The 14,052-nt window shown below is 35.6% G+C and overlaps 1 protein-coding gene across 2 annotated transcripts in view; it reads left to right on the top strand.

Moving 5' to 3' along the window:
* Nucleotides 1-14,052, top strand: part of LOC122813026 (CYFIP-related Rac1 interactor A-like) — a 1,136,056-nt gene that overhangs the window by 464,685 nt on the left and 657,319 nt on the right. For both annotated transcript variants that reach the window (XM_044085138.1, XM_044085156.1), the window contains exon 2: nucleotides 6,314-6,402. The gene's annotated coding sequence lies outside the window, so the exon portion shown is untranslated. The remainder of the gene's footprint in view (nucleotides 1-6,313; nucleotides 6,403-14,052) is intronic.

The raw sequence follows: 14,052 nt of genomic DNA, 5'->3' as shown, positions 1-14,052 counted from the left end.
ATACTCTATCTCACTAGCATCAAATTTAAAAGTGAATCTAAGAAATGAGGTAGAGTTATTGAAGTAGTCTTCATTACCTCTAAACAGAAATCTGGTGTAATGACATATTCTGTCTTTCCATGTTGGATGGTTCATTTTCTCCCAATATGAAGAAATTAGAGGACAGAACTATATCAAGAAGTTCTGTGATGTTAATCAACAACAACAACTCTAACCATTCAATGGCCTCAAGGTGTGGAATTGAGGTGTATTTGTATGCCCTGTCAAACCCTATATTATTGATGCTAGCAAGAAAACTCCAAGAATCCTTGCATATACTTGGAATGAATTCCAATTATTTAACTAGCAAGAAGTCAATGTATTTTGCTGATGGGTAAGTAATGGAGGATCCCATCAAGATCCACAAGATTCTTATGAATCTTGGTATGACAGGCGTCCTGGGTTGAGAAATGTTAATGTATTCGTAGGTGTCAAGGTCTATTCTACCTTCTATAAAAAGGTCTCTATAATAACCCTTGATCCTATGATTATTGATGTTCATTTCATTAAGTGAGGAGCTATTATAGGCAGGTGTGTCCAGCACTAGTAGCATTTTCTCATCATACAACCCATTATCTTGTCGGGTTTCATAACCCTAACAGAAAATTCTTTTAGTTGGTTAAGGGCCTGTAACTGATCCTTTGTAATGTTAAACTTACTTTTCCTAGCCCCTTTAGTTTTATCAAGATGTCTGATGTCCAGTTCGCAAGCATTTTCGAAAATACGTAAACCTACATGTAAAGGGGGGTTAAAAATACTTGGTAATTTTAATGTACACTTATCTTCTTTGCTTGTATTATTAAACAATAATTTTAAATTGAGCTTCCGAACATAGCACTTAAGGTCAATAAGAACTTTAACAACATCAAATTGTTTAGAAGGGACAAAATTGTTCCCTAGTGCAAGTAGCTCAACTAACTCTGGTTCTAGAGTGAGTGACGAAAAATTATAAATGGTAAAGTCCCCTTTACTATTCTTAACAATGTACGGGGGCCTAAGAGCAACAGAGGGTGGAGTATCGGCAGTTAGTTTTTCCATTTCTTGTTCTTCTTCCTGTGATCTTGATTGGGTGCTTTCCCTAAAAAATGCTGGCTGTCATTATTGGCATTATTCACCATATTAATAACATTTGTAGGTTGAGTGTTAGGCCCCCCTGCTTTGTTCCTATTCCTATTACTCCTTCTCACAACATTCCAACCGTCTGTGGAATTTGTGGCATTCCCCTCATTTAAATGCTCAGTTTCCATCCCATGTGCCTCATCATGCCCAGGCTCCAACACTTCCTTGTGGGTTTCAAAAAACTTTAATTTGGGAAAAGCTGTGTTCGATAAATAAACCTGCCTATCCCTAAACAACTTCCTTGATTTTTGATTTTTTAACTTGCCCATATAGGTGTCTATACTGGCAAAAATACGCTCATAATCAAACTTGAACTTTTCAAAGTTAACATACATCCTGATGTCTTCATCTATTTGATTGATTTTTTAACAATCAAATCTAAAAGTTCAAGGCCTTGTTTCTATGGTGTAAAGTTATTTCTTAAGCCCTTGGGTATCATGTTTTCAGCAATACACTGTTTAGTAACTTCAAGTTGCAATTTTTTAGTTTTACTGTCCAGAGTCTTAATGTCAATTTTATCTTCCATCATTTAGTGGCTGCAAAAAGTCACCTGTATTCGTTAATGGAAGAAATGGTATGGAGTTCTGAGTCGAACCACTGTAGAGTCCATCCTGTGTTTGTTTCATGTTATTTCCAGTAGTCATGTTACAAAATTATCTTCAGCAACCTGTTCATCGGCTGCTCCACGACTATCAAAAGAGCAGGAGCAGCTGTCCCTGCAATATAGCTCCTGTCTTGAAATATAAGTCCTTTTTACGTTAACAATTATAGCAGGACTTAAATCAGATTCTTCTTGTATGTTGTTAGTTTATTTTATATTTTATATAAAGTGTTTGATTTATTAAATGTATTTTTTACTTTAGTGTTCCAGTAGTATTTTATATCAATTATAAACATATATGTACTTTTTTATAGATAAAGAATTATAATACTTATTTTATTTAAATGTACTTGCTGCTAAGTTCTTGAAGAGTACTATACATATCATACGCAAATACTGATTGTGTTTGTCTTAAAGAAATCATTTATTTTCAATGAAGTGAGGTATCATATACTACAGCTGATGTCAATCAGGCTGACTTTAGTATAAATTTTGCCAACATAGAAGGCTGGGCATGATGAACATATAGCTAGGTACACCACCATTTTTGTGTTGCAATTACAATGACCTGGCATCTAATTGTTTTGCCAAAATTTTGTACCGCAACATATGGTCGATCATTAATAAATTTACAAGTATGGCATGCCCCACATTTGCTCATCAAAGATGTGTTGAACATATTCTTATTATTAACTGCCTCAAAATGTTCTTTAAGATTCATCCCCCTACTATAAGTGACCTTGGGCCCAGTCCCTAAATTATCAATAAGGTCACCATTATTCTGGAGAATACTTATCCAGGTCTCTTACTTTTACTTATCAAGCAGCGTCCAACCACTCACTTACATTTCCCAACTCATTGAAATGACCTCCAAGGCCAGAGGGGAAACAGAAGAGGGAGACGCCTGCCCCTCTTCTCCTCCTTCCAAAAATTATAACTACCACACAATCCGCAATGCTCCAAATAGGGAGGGAGGATGTGTAGGAAATTCATGCCAAAATGTGATTCCTTACCCAGTTACACTCTCACAAAAACTTATTAAGTCCTTCTCTGCCCTTACCTCATTTCCTCTCAATCATCCTACTTCCTTATTTAACCATCCCCCAACTAGCTTCTTCCTTTCCCCCTCATAAAACCCATTACTACTTTTATCTAAACCCCCACCTGAAGATGTGCCTGGACAAATTGGTTTGTTACTAAACCTCATATACATAGTTTCTCTTTCTCCTTGCTCATTATTATCTTAAAATGTTTACCTTTCTCAGCTCTCCTGTCTTCTTTTACTATATATCTTTACCTTTACTTATTTTAATTTATTTATTTATCATTTATTTACAGGGAAAGTCTGACTGGACACATGTCCTTTTCATTGAAGGCCTGGGGAGAAAAGCTCCACATTAGGATAACAAAGTTTACCAATGACAACAATCACATAGTACAACAAGATCATAGCATATCAATTATACACAGTGAGAATAAGAAACTTTCTACATTATATCTCACATCATATATCTCAATGGTGATATATATATATATATATATATATATATATATATATATATATATATATATATATATATATCAATTAAATATTTATACATATACATCATGCAATTAACTATACATTATATTTCAATAGTGTAGCATTTTTATGGTAAGGCATTGACAGCAGGCAGTAACTGAGTAAGACCACAGTAGAAATATAGTGAGAAAGTGAAAGTGTGAAGTACTAAGGGGGAGTAGGACAGCTGCAGGGTCTAGAGTTGAGCAGGAATGATTTAAGTTCTTTTCTGAAGTGATGTTTATAACTGATCATATGTCAGGGGGTACAGAGTTTCAAAGCCTAGCTGTATTTGATGAATAAGAGTGACTGGCCAAATATGTTGTTTACTTTGTTTACTGTTAACAGAGATTTGTTCCTTGAGCATTGATGGCAAATGGTACTATAGTGTTGCACTAGATTCTGAAGGGCTGGGAGTTTTCCTGGTTGGTGGATAATAGCGTGAAAAGTGAGGAGCTGGTTATAGGTTCATACTAGGCTATCTGCCCGAGGGCATTTATAAGCCTAGCCCATAGTTTTGTGGCTTACGCCACCCCTTTAGTATGGGGAACTATACCCATTATTTTGCTGTGCCTCTGTTGAGCAGTGACACTGAGGTAATCCCTGGGGTATATCTGCTCCTCCCATCCATTGGTCAAGATTTCTCTTGAACAAGGCCAGCGAGGTGCTCTGCCTCACATATATATTTTATTTATTTATTCCACAGCATAGGAGGTGATGAATCTATTAAGTCTCCCACCCTTGTGGCCTGACGGACTATCTATTTTTTTGGTGAAAGATATTCATCAAATCTGGGTTTGACATGGCCTTATGTGTTAGGCAGGTCACCACCTGAGAGCTGCAAGTGTTCTGAAATAGAGCAAGGTAAGCAAGTAGGTAGTTTGAGTCAGTTTAATTGTTTGAGTTCTATGCAATGTTGTTCTCTATAGCTGAAGTCTGTAGCAAATTTGACTATTTTATTGTAGTGGCTTTCCAATTTTGTGAGGTCACCATTTTTTAGGTTAGTAAAAATAGTTGAGGCATACAGTAGAGTAAAGATTAGATGAGTAGCTGCAAGGGTAGCTTTAGGCTATTTGTAAGATACTGTTTGTGTCGATAAAGACTACTGAGTTGTTTATGAACTTTTTGATGGTGTGGGCTATATGCAGGTCAAATCTGAGTGAACAGTCGATAGCCACACCTAGCAGTTTAGTATGAAGTACTGGAGAAAAGATGGTAAGGTTAGCAGATGATATAGAGAAAGGAGGTGGAGGGGCTGGTGATTTACCTGGGAAGAAGAGCATACGTTTTGTCTTGTTCGGATTTAGGATGAGTTGTTTATCTAAGATTATCTTTTGTATAGTCATCTAAACACATTTATCCTACAATTTCTAAAGCTAAACTTTCTTCTCACCCTTTAATTGCTACTTGTGTAAGGTTTGCAAATAGTATTTATCCTTTCTTTTTTGGTTGTGTCTATGTGTGTTTGTGTGTGTCTACTTTGAATTACCATTCTATTCCAGTTTGGGTTGTAAATGCTATATTTTTGTTGTTCCTTTTTTAAAGTAACCTGGGCTGAGCTTGTAGCTGGTCATACTGAAAAATATGAAATAAATTGATAACACATACAGAATAAAAGCAAACCAACTTCAGCCTCAATACAGTTCATCAAAGCCACCATATAAGAATAGATTGGAGGAGGGATATTAAATAGCATAGTCACTGTACTCAGTCAGTGTTTGGTTTCCTATCGCAGTTCAGAATGATCCTGTTTAAGTGTATAGTACATATCAGTCTGAACTGTGCATTGGAAAAGGCCTCTGCAGGGGTAAGTGTGCATGACAAAGTAACCATGCACTTAGAATTAGTTTGTACTAGAGGTAATGTGCAGTACAGATACACAGAACACATTGAAACTGCTTATATTACATGCTATGTGCCCTCAAACTAACCATTTTATTTTAAGGTAGTCAGCAGACATACTGCATATTTAGATATAGCTTATGGAAGGATATGGTATTGGTGTTTAATATACTAAGTTCTTACAAATAAACATGATATCTACTTTATCCATGCCATCAATTACATACTAAATGCAAATTTATGTATGTGAGCATGATGAATGCCTGGTGTATATTATGTGTTTTGGATACATATAAAGAGAAATTTAAATACCAAGGCTGATATACTAATAATAAACAAATAATTGATGTTACTGTAACAAAACAGATATAAGTAATGTGTGAATATCACTCACTGTTCTAGACATCATATCAGCCTTTAAACTAGATACTCTGCATAACTAATTCCCTTATAAAATTAGAAGCATGATAAAATTGTTACTGGGAAAGACTATGCCCTAAAACAGAAAGCATGTGGTTGAGTACACCACTGAAATACCACTGTCTTGTACAATTAAGTGCTGTGCTACTCCAGACTGTATGTACCATATGGGCCATGGAATAAAACACAGAGTAGGTCATGTGGTGTGTCATTGTGTCACTGACTGCTTAGTAGAGCATGAGAATGGAACATAACCATATATATCATTCTGCTGTTATGCCAGTTGAACATGAAGGCTGGTTCATGGGTGAATGCCTCTGAGTGACTGACTTTGTGAAACAATTCCTTGCAGTACATGCTTGTTAAAGTGTGCATGGACACACAAACTTATATAATTGCTGTCTATAATCCAGCTCTGTATGTGTGTGCGTGTGTCAGTGTGTGCATATGTATCTGTGTTTGCTATGACACTACTTAAATTGTTACCCTTTATGACAGAAACTCTCCTTTTTCTTAGGGCTTCAGCAAAATAAGGTTATATTATAAATGCAGCTGGCAAATAGCATTGCCAGTGTCATCACTGTGGGTTTGTCTCCCTTCTTCCGTAAAATCTGCATGCATCAAGGACATTATTTCTCTCTAGTCTGTCATTTTAGTTTGTGTTCTGCCAAGCCTTCTCTTTCCAGGCTGCTCTGTTTTCATCATTATTTGTCTCCTTTTCATTTCTGCAGGTCAGACAGAGCCAATGCAGTAATTTAGCATCAAGAGAGCCTGCCTGTGTTCTTCCTGAGAAGTGGTTACTGGGGGACTACGAGTCGAGGTAATGTTGCATTATATTGTATGCTCTCTCTTATTAATGGAATTGAGAAATTTCTCATTGCAGTACAATGTTGTGATTGGCAGGGGTGTAAGTGGGTAATAAACCCACTGTAGTAAATTTGTGCACCTCTCTGCAGCCTTTTGTGCATTGTACCTTCAATTAGTATGCTTGCAATAACACCTCTGCAGACTTTAATCTGCCACATGGCCTCTGAGTGTTTTTTGTTTTTTTTACCTTTACTTTGTTCCAATAAGTAGAAGATATTCATAGTGTTGTAACATAACAGTCACTGTAGTTCATGCAGGAGGTCTAATAATAGTTGAGAACCACTGATGTTTGCCATTCTTGTTTTGATAAGAGTATGGCTCTATATTAAGATGGCATTATTATCTGAAGCAGTATGAATCAGTGCACATTAAAAATGCAAGTGTCTAGATAAAAGTTTGAGTTACTGTTTTAGGCTATAGTAGTAACCTGGTTTTATTTAGACAAAGAAGCTGTGAAGGGAGTCATAGCTAAGTTTATACTAGATGCTTTTCTTTATTGCCTCATCCAAAAATATAAAATAATGAAAAATGCCCAGTGCTGGGATCTTTATACAGAATACAATTAATTTGCCCAATCTACCATGAAATTAGTGAAATCCATAAACAATACCTTTTGATTCTGCTTCGGATTTGTTTTACGTATTATGCATGTGCAGCATAATACACTCAATCTTTACCGTAGAGAGTCGATTATCCAAACTAATTGGGCCCTAAGGTAGTTTGGATAATCAAACATATAATTGAACCTGATAAAAAACTTCGAAAATCTTGATTTTTCTGCGTGCAGGGAAAACACTTTTCAACTATTCAGTGATTGCAGTGGACAGTAAAGAATATGTTTCACAAACAAGTGGGCTACAAGCTCAAAAAACACATACACAAGTGAATATGTATAATGTTTACATAGTCAGATGTTATGATTTTTCCTACCCAAAAACTTTGGAAGGCTGAATTTGGATATTTGACATTTTGGATAATCAACGTTCGGATAATTGACTCTGTACTGTATTTGAGAGCCAGCACAAGAAATGGTCACTGCCTTGTGGGCATTGTATTCTGCTGCTTCATGTCTGCACATGCCATGACACACAGTCGGTATCTGTTTTTCACTCGATTGTGATGTCTCAGAATGATAGTTGGTACCTAACTTTAATTGTTTTCCAAACGAATGTTATAATATCCTTATGCACACCATTAGGAAGTTGTTGTTGCTTAATAGTGTTTATGGAAGTAGCTAAGAGTAAAAGGGAAATTATAATTCCAACAATAAGGAACATAAGGTGATATTTCTAAACGCTATGTTTTATACCTATCTCTAAACTTCACTAGCTACTTGATCCCTCATTAATCATGTGTTATTTATCTGAAGGTATAAGCTATTCACCTAAAGGTACAAATATGGAAATTAATCTTAATTGTGTAAAACAGACAGCTGATAAAAGCCCTCCTTAGACAGGATGTTCATTTTTTCCTTTAAGGACCAGCTACCGGAGAAAAACTTTCTTCTGTATGAGATTGGATTTTCCTCCATACATAAAGATCTTGGTGTGACCACATTTAAATAAGGTGTGATGCATCAATTCTCCCTTTGTGAAGCTTTTTCACATATTTTTTAACAATCTTAGAGCACACCTTCCTAAGTATGTTAAAAATTACAAAGTACATTATTTACATAATTTCTTTCACTGGCTTGCATATCCCACTGCCTTTACATTGCATTCTTCTGCCTCAGAAAAAGCCAATACAACAAGATGCTAGTAATTTTACTTTCTTTTCTTTTCTGACAAACGCATACCCATAACATTTTCAACTGTACCCGATGTGTCCACTCTGCTATCCCCAATAGAATCACCCCATTTTTTTCTATAACATTAATCCTAAACATGCAAAAAGAAATACAGTGTATATGCCAAAAGGATTATCCTAGCATCTTTCATTTCAATTGCTTAAAAATTAATTTGCTTAAAAAAGGCTACAATGTATATACTTGACTCGTGTTTGCACTAGAGCAATAAAACAAATACTTGCTGGATCGAGCAGCGCAGGAAGAATCTGTAGATAGGAGACTAATTTGGGGCACCACCAAGACTGCTTTGTTCCTGTGTAGTCTCACATTACCTCAGCTTGGAAGGATAAGAAATATAAGACAAGTGAAAGAATAAGATTCATTGCACTTAATAAAAATCTTCAACCTTTAAGAAAGATTTTAATTCAAGCACTGTACAGTTCTAAAAAATGACACAAACAACAAATCAGAAACAGTCATTGAGAAAAATAATTTAATAATATTTTCTCCAGTGATTCTAAAAGTAAACAAACTTTTTAAAGGAGAGGAAAGTTAAAAATGCCATGCTCTATGGACACAGAGTATTTTGCAGGCAGGAGAAAGTTTAGTAGAAATGCAAAATTACATCAAGATTACCATTAATACATTTTATAGAAGAGTAAATAAAGCACATGAATAACGTGTTACACTTCTCAGGAGAAATTACCAGTACTAGAAGATTAAAATAAAACAAAAATACATATTTCAGATTTTGACCACAGTGTTTTTTTAAGTGTAAGTAATATTCTTACTTAAACATAAGAACAATGGATGACATATGGAACAGCATCTTGCCCGTAATCTGTTACCTCACAGTGAAAGACTGTTCTTATAGCCACTGGTAGTGTCATTACTTGGTTATATCAAAACCATCCGATTTATTTGCCCAGTTTTGATCCAATAACAAACATGATGGCAATGCAAGAATAGACGCAAACAGATATACCTGTTGCCATGTTATTGTACTGTATTATATAGTAACTCTTGATTGTCTCTTTAAACTTCTATTGTCCATGCATTTCTACTACTGGACATTCTGTAATTAAAACAAAAATACTCAGATGTCTGTAAACGTGACTGTGTGATGGCCCAATTTTTCTGTTTTTGTTATAAAGTTTACAGTATGCAGTGCAAGGCCTAAAGCAGATGCCCTGCCTTATATTCTATCTTAGATGTATAGCTATTCAAAGTAGTGAGATCTCAGGAGCAGCTGCAGTTTTGCTCTACTACCATGGTGACATTTTAGCAACTCTGCTGATGTACCTAAACTGAGATATTTATTTATACATAGTAATATCTTCTCAAATTCAGGTGTCAACTTGATGTCTGAGGACTATAAAACTCCATTTATCTACTACAGTGTGGAATTAGGGCCAGTACTGTCTCTGAATGAATCTCCTTGCCTCCTTCTGGTTTAAAGTGAACTACAACTATTCCATTACAATGACACAGCAGAGGGATTAGAATTCAGCTCTTTATACAATTGGAATGCTTAGTAAAGTCATAGCGTTCAAATGAAAACAAAAGTAATTTGAAAACAAAAAAATAACATAATTACTTTCATCTATATTTTTTACTCTTGCATTTTATCAAAAAAAAAAAAACTATACTTGTCATTAATAGCTACTTCTAATGAGGCAGCTACCAGCTTTTAAATTGGGCACTAGTTTCTAAATGCACTCATTGCTTCAGTGCCCCAAACTGTTTAGCTTAATCTGATTCCATAAAATGTTTCAGGCAGATTCATGTATTAAGAACAGTCTTCACATTATCAGTCTAGAACAAATATCTGTCATATTAAGATGTTATAGAAGTAAATATCTCCCCGTTATCTATGGTTCTTTTAAAAACCTCCTGTTTTTAGTTCATCGTTGACCTTTGCCCTGGATAAATAACTTAGACAACTCCTAGGTAAATTTAACCCAACTGCGGTGGTGGTGCTGCGGTAGCGTTGTCACCTCACAGCAAGACGCTGTCCCATTCGATTCTCAGCTAGAGCATCTTCTGTGTGGAGGCATGCATGCATGAATGGGCGTACCTTCGTTGAAGGTTCTGCGTCAGGGCTGGCAACTCGGCACGTAAAAATCTACTGCCAATCATTAATGGACTGGAGTTCCACTGTGGCAACCCCTAACCAGGAAAAACCAAAAGACACAACATCTCTTCTTTACTTCTCCTCTTCCTTTGTATAAAGAGCTGTAGAAGTAATTTGTCAGACTACAGCAAATGAAACTTACCTTACCTCACCTACCACAATATCACTATTAATAATAATTGCCTTCAGTCACTTCTGTTCCCACATACATGTTCACTATTGATTATGAAAGCTAAAATGAAATTGCAGGGTTGAGGCTTGTGGTAATAGCTTTTACAGTACTTGCTATGGTTAAAGTATAGACTATCGATGCTTCACTCACCGCTGATCATTTCATTACTATGCTTATGTGCACATATTCTGGCAAAGTATATTTAAACCATTATTAATGTTAAGTAACAAAGTAAACTGAATCCATGCATTAAGTATATTGATGCTCTGTACTTTCAAATGATGCATAGATGGTCTCAGCTACCATTTCTGCTGCTGCCTTGCATTAAGTTGTCATATAGAAAAAACTGGGATCTTGGCAGGTACTTTTAAGTCCATTTTGGAGGTACTATCTTCAGAAAATGAAAAGGCTGAACCCTTTCTGAAACCCATTTATTTATTTATTTAATGTATTACTTAGTGTAGGACATGGATCCATTTAAATATTTTTTTAATCTGGAAAGTATAAATAAGACATGAAAGGAGTAGCAATGCTAATTGTTTACATTTTTCATGAAGGCCAAAAATGGGCCTGTCTTATGTGGTGCAGGTGTAAGGCAACATCTACCACTAGGGTTTTTGCCTTAGGAAACACCATAAATACATTGCAGCATTACAGCAACATCACCTGCTATGTGTCAGGACTTAGTTTAACAGCAGGCATGTTGTGTCTTATGAGTCTAGCCTCTGCCTCAAATGTACTTCACTTAGTGATGAAAAAAGGTCTTTAGAGAGCAAACTTATTGCTAGAATTTCTGTGATCTGGTCACATTTTTATCATTATCTGTCCAAGCGCAACAGGATGCAAACTCAGTTTATGATCAGAAGGCTATGCGTTCTAACCCTACACCTAGAACTTAATGTAATATTGTAGCATATCATATAGAAATTGTACTGGTAGGTAATTAATAGGTATTAGAGTTATCACAACACCTCTGAAAAACAAAGGGAATTTCAGACTGTGATAGATCTAGAAATACAGAGATCACTAGCAGAACTAGACAGAAAACATTATTATGCCCTCCATTTTTCTCACATGGCCTCTTTCTTGCCTATTCAGTTTCTACAGTCTCAGACTTGTACCTGGTAAACCTTTCCAAACCTGTCCAGTTTTCAGATATTTCTTAAGGTGTTATATACACGAGAAAGGGCACTGCTGTTTCCAATGGCATAGCTTCTAACTCAGTAGTGTTATGTTATACACAAAGCAGTGAAATAACACAAATACAAATAAAGTTTGTAACATTGGTGGTCATAATGTTTTTTTTTTCTAAATGCTATGAGAAAAACAAAACCATGTGCCCTTGGTTCTCCTTTAGACTGTTTAAGAGAGCATCTTCACATTCTCTGCAAGATGTATAAGTAAACAGCTTTGTACTGCACATTGTTCTAGACATCCACTACTACCTAACTGAACGCTGTTCTAGGTATGTGCCTCTGCTTCACAGAATACTGTTCTAGGGATCCACAACTTATTCACAAAACAGTATGTTTTAGTTTTCACCCACTGCTTCCCAAAATACTGTTAGAGGATTACATCACTTTTTCACACAGTGTTTTTCTTGGTAACCACAAATGTCTCTCATACCAATGTTTAGGTATTCACCACTTTTTCTCAGAATACTTTTTTGGTTATTCGCTATTGATTCACAGAGCATGATTCTGTGTATATACCACTGTTTCACAGAACACTGTTCTACACATGTACTACTGTTTCAATGAATACTGTTTTAAATATGCAATACAGTTTCATTGAACATTATCAAAGAATGCACATTACTACCTTCGTATCCACCCTTGTTTCAGTAAATATTTTAGGGACATTGTTTTACTGAAGAACTATAGCCTCGCATCATTCTTACTACTCACCCCACCACCATCACACAGACAGACATATACACATATGTGCGAGATTTCTTGTATCTGTCATGGCTTACAGGATAAAGGGATAAGCTGGCATTAAACCTATTATCTTTTGTGTAACAAATACATTTATGGCGCTAAGCATATTCATATCCTTCTTGCCTCCACTTGAATACTTTTTTTTCTGACTACAGTGTTTAAGCTTAATTTTCTTATCTGAAACACATTAAACCACAGTTAAACTAACACTAGTAAAATGAAGAAACAGTTAAGATTAATATTATTTCTTTGTCTGGAATAAACAGAAAAATAGAACAATTATCAGCAGTCTCAAGCCCCTCACGTGGAAATATATATTCGTGGTATAGGATACAGAAAGAGCAAGCACTGCACAATGTGGTTTAAGTACTAACAACCTATAAAACTTCTTTGCAAAAGAAAAGAAAAAACAAATAAAAGAGAAAATATACTGGAACATACATTTCAGACTTTTAAGAAATTAAAGTATCGATAAACTATATGAGGCAGGATGCTTCCTCACTGATTAATCACATATTGTAGTTCAGCAGCAGATATTATGACTCTACTAGTATTTCAGTAGGGCTGCGGTAAAACTGGAGCAAGGCCACATTCAATGCCATAATCAGTTCTGCCACACTAGTAACTTAAGTAGTAGAACTGAGAGATTCAATCATCCAAAGCATTGTACTAGGGAATGGAAGCTCTGCTATTCCTAAGAAAAATACACAAGAAGGTGATGGAGTAAAGTTAGGTTTTACAGATTTGACCAGGCAGAACACCTCAGTGTTAGCACAGGAGATTAGAAGAGCACTGTATAACCTTGATACTGTTTCCATGCAGAATACATACAGATTACACAGTGACACAGTCATTCTGTGGAAAATGGGAAAGGTTGCACCCTGAAAACTACAATACATTACACAAAAGAGACCCACTACACCTAAGCATGACATTGCAGAAGTGAACAGAAAGCTTAGTCCACTTATATGACTGTCTCATTTATGGGTATAACCAGGAGTTTTGGAATTGTATGTCAACTTTTAGAATGCAGTCCCAAGCCAAGGATAGCCCCTTACCATGGGCAGTGCATGTTTCTGGATCTAGACAGCATACATTTTAATACTGAAAAAAATACTCCTGTAATCGACACACTTAACTAAATATATCATTTGAACAAACAAGAATTTTGAAAAAATGGTAATTTTACAAATGTAACACAATAAAATATAACCATACTAAATATGCCAGCGCTTTATTAAATTTAAATTTTATCACATTTAGTTGTACAAAATAGTATTATTTAAAAATAAAACTTATTCCATGGAATGCAGTGCATATGATTTCCTGCACCCTTAGCATAGTACAGATTAAGGAACTCTAACCATCAACTACAAGATGAAACTCATTAATAACTCATATCCTTATCCTCTATGCTATACTACCAGACAAAGCATGGCAGGACAATTTAACCCACTGAAATTACTACCTTACTGGTTGTAAAAATCAGATCAAATGCTGAGTGTGCCACGCTGGAATGTGTAACTTCACAATAATTGTAGGTATACTTGCCATGCACTGCACGTAGCTGC

The sequence above is a fragment of the Protopterus annectens genome, chromosome 1.part1 (assembly GCF_019279795.1).
Source record: "Protopterus annectens isolate FY-2018-M chromosome 1.part1, PAN1.0, whole genome shotgun sequence".
NCBI lineage: Eukaryota > Metazoa > Chordata > Ceratodontiformes > Protopteridae > Protopterus > Protopterus annectens.
This window is presented reverse-complemented; position numbering and strand designations above follow the sequence as displayed.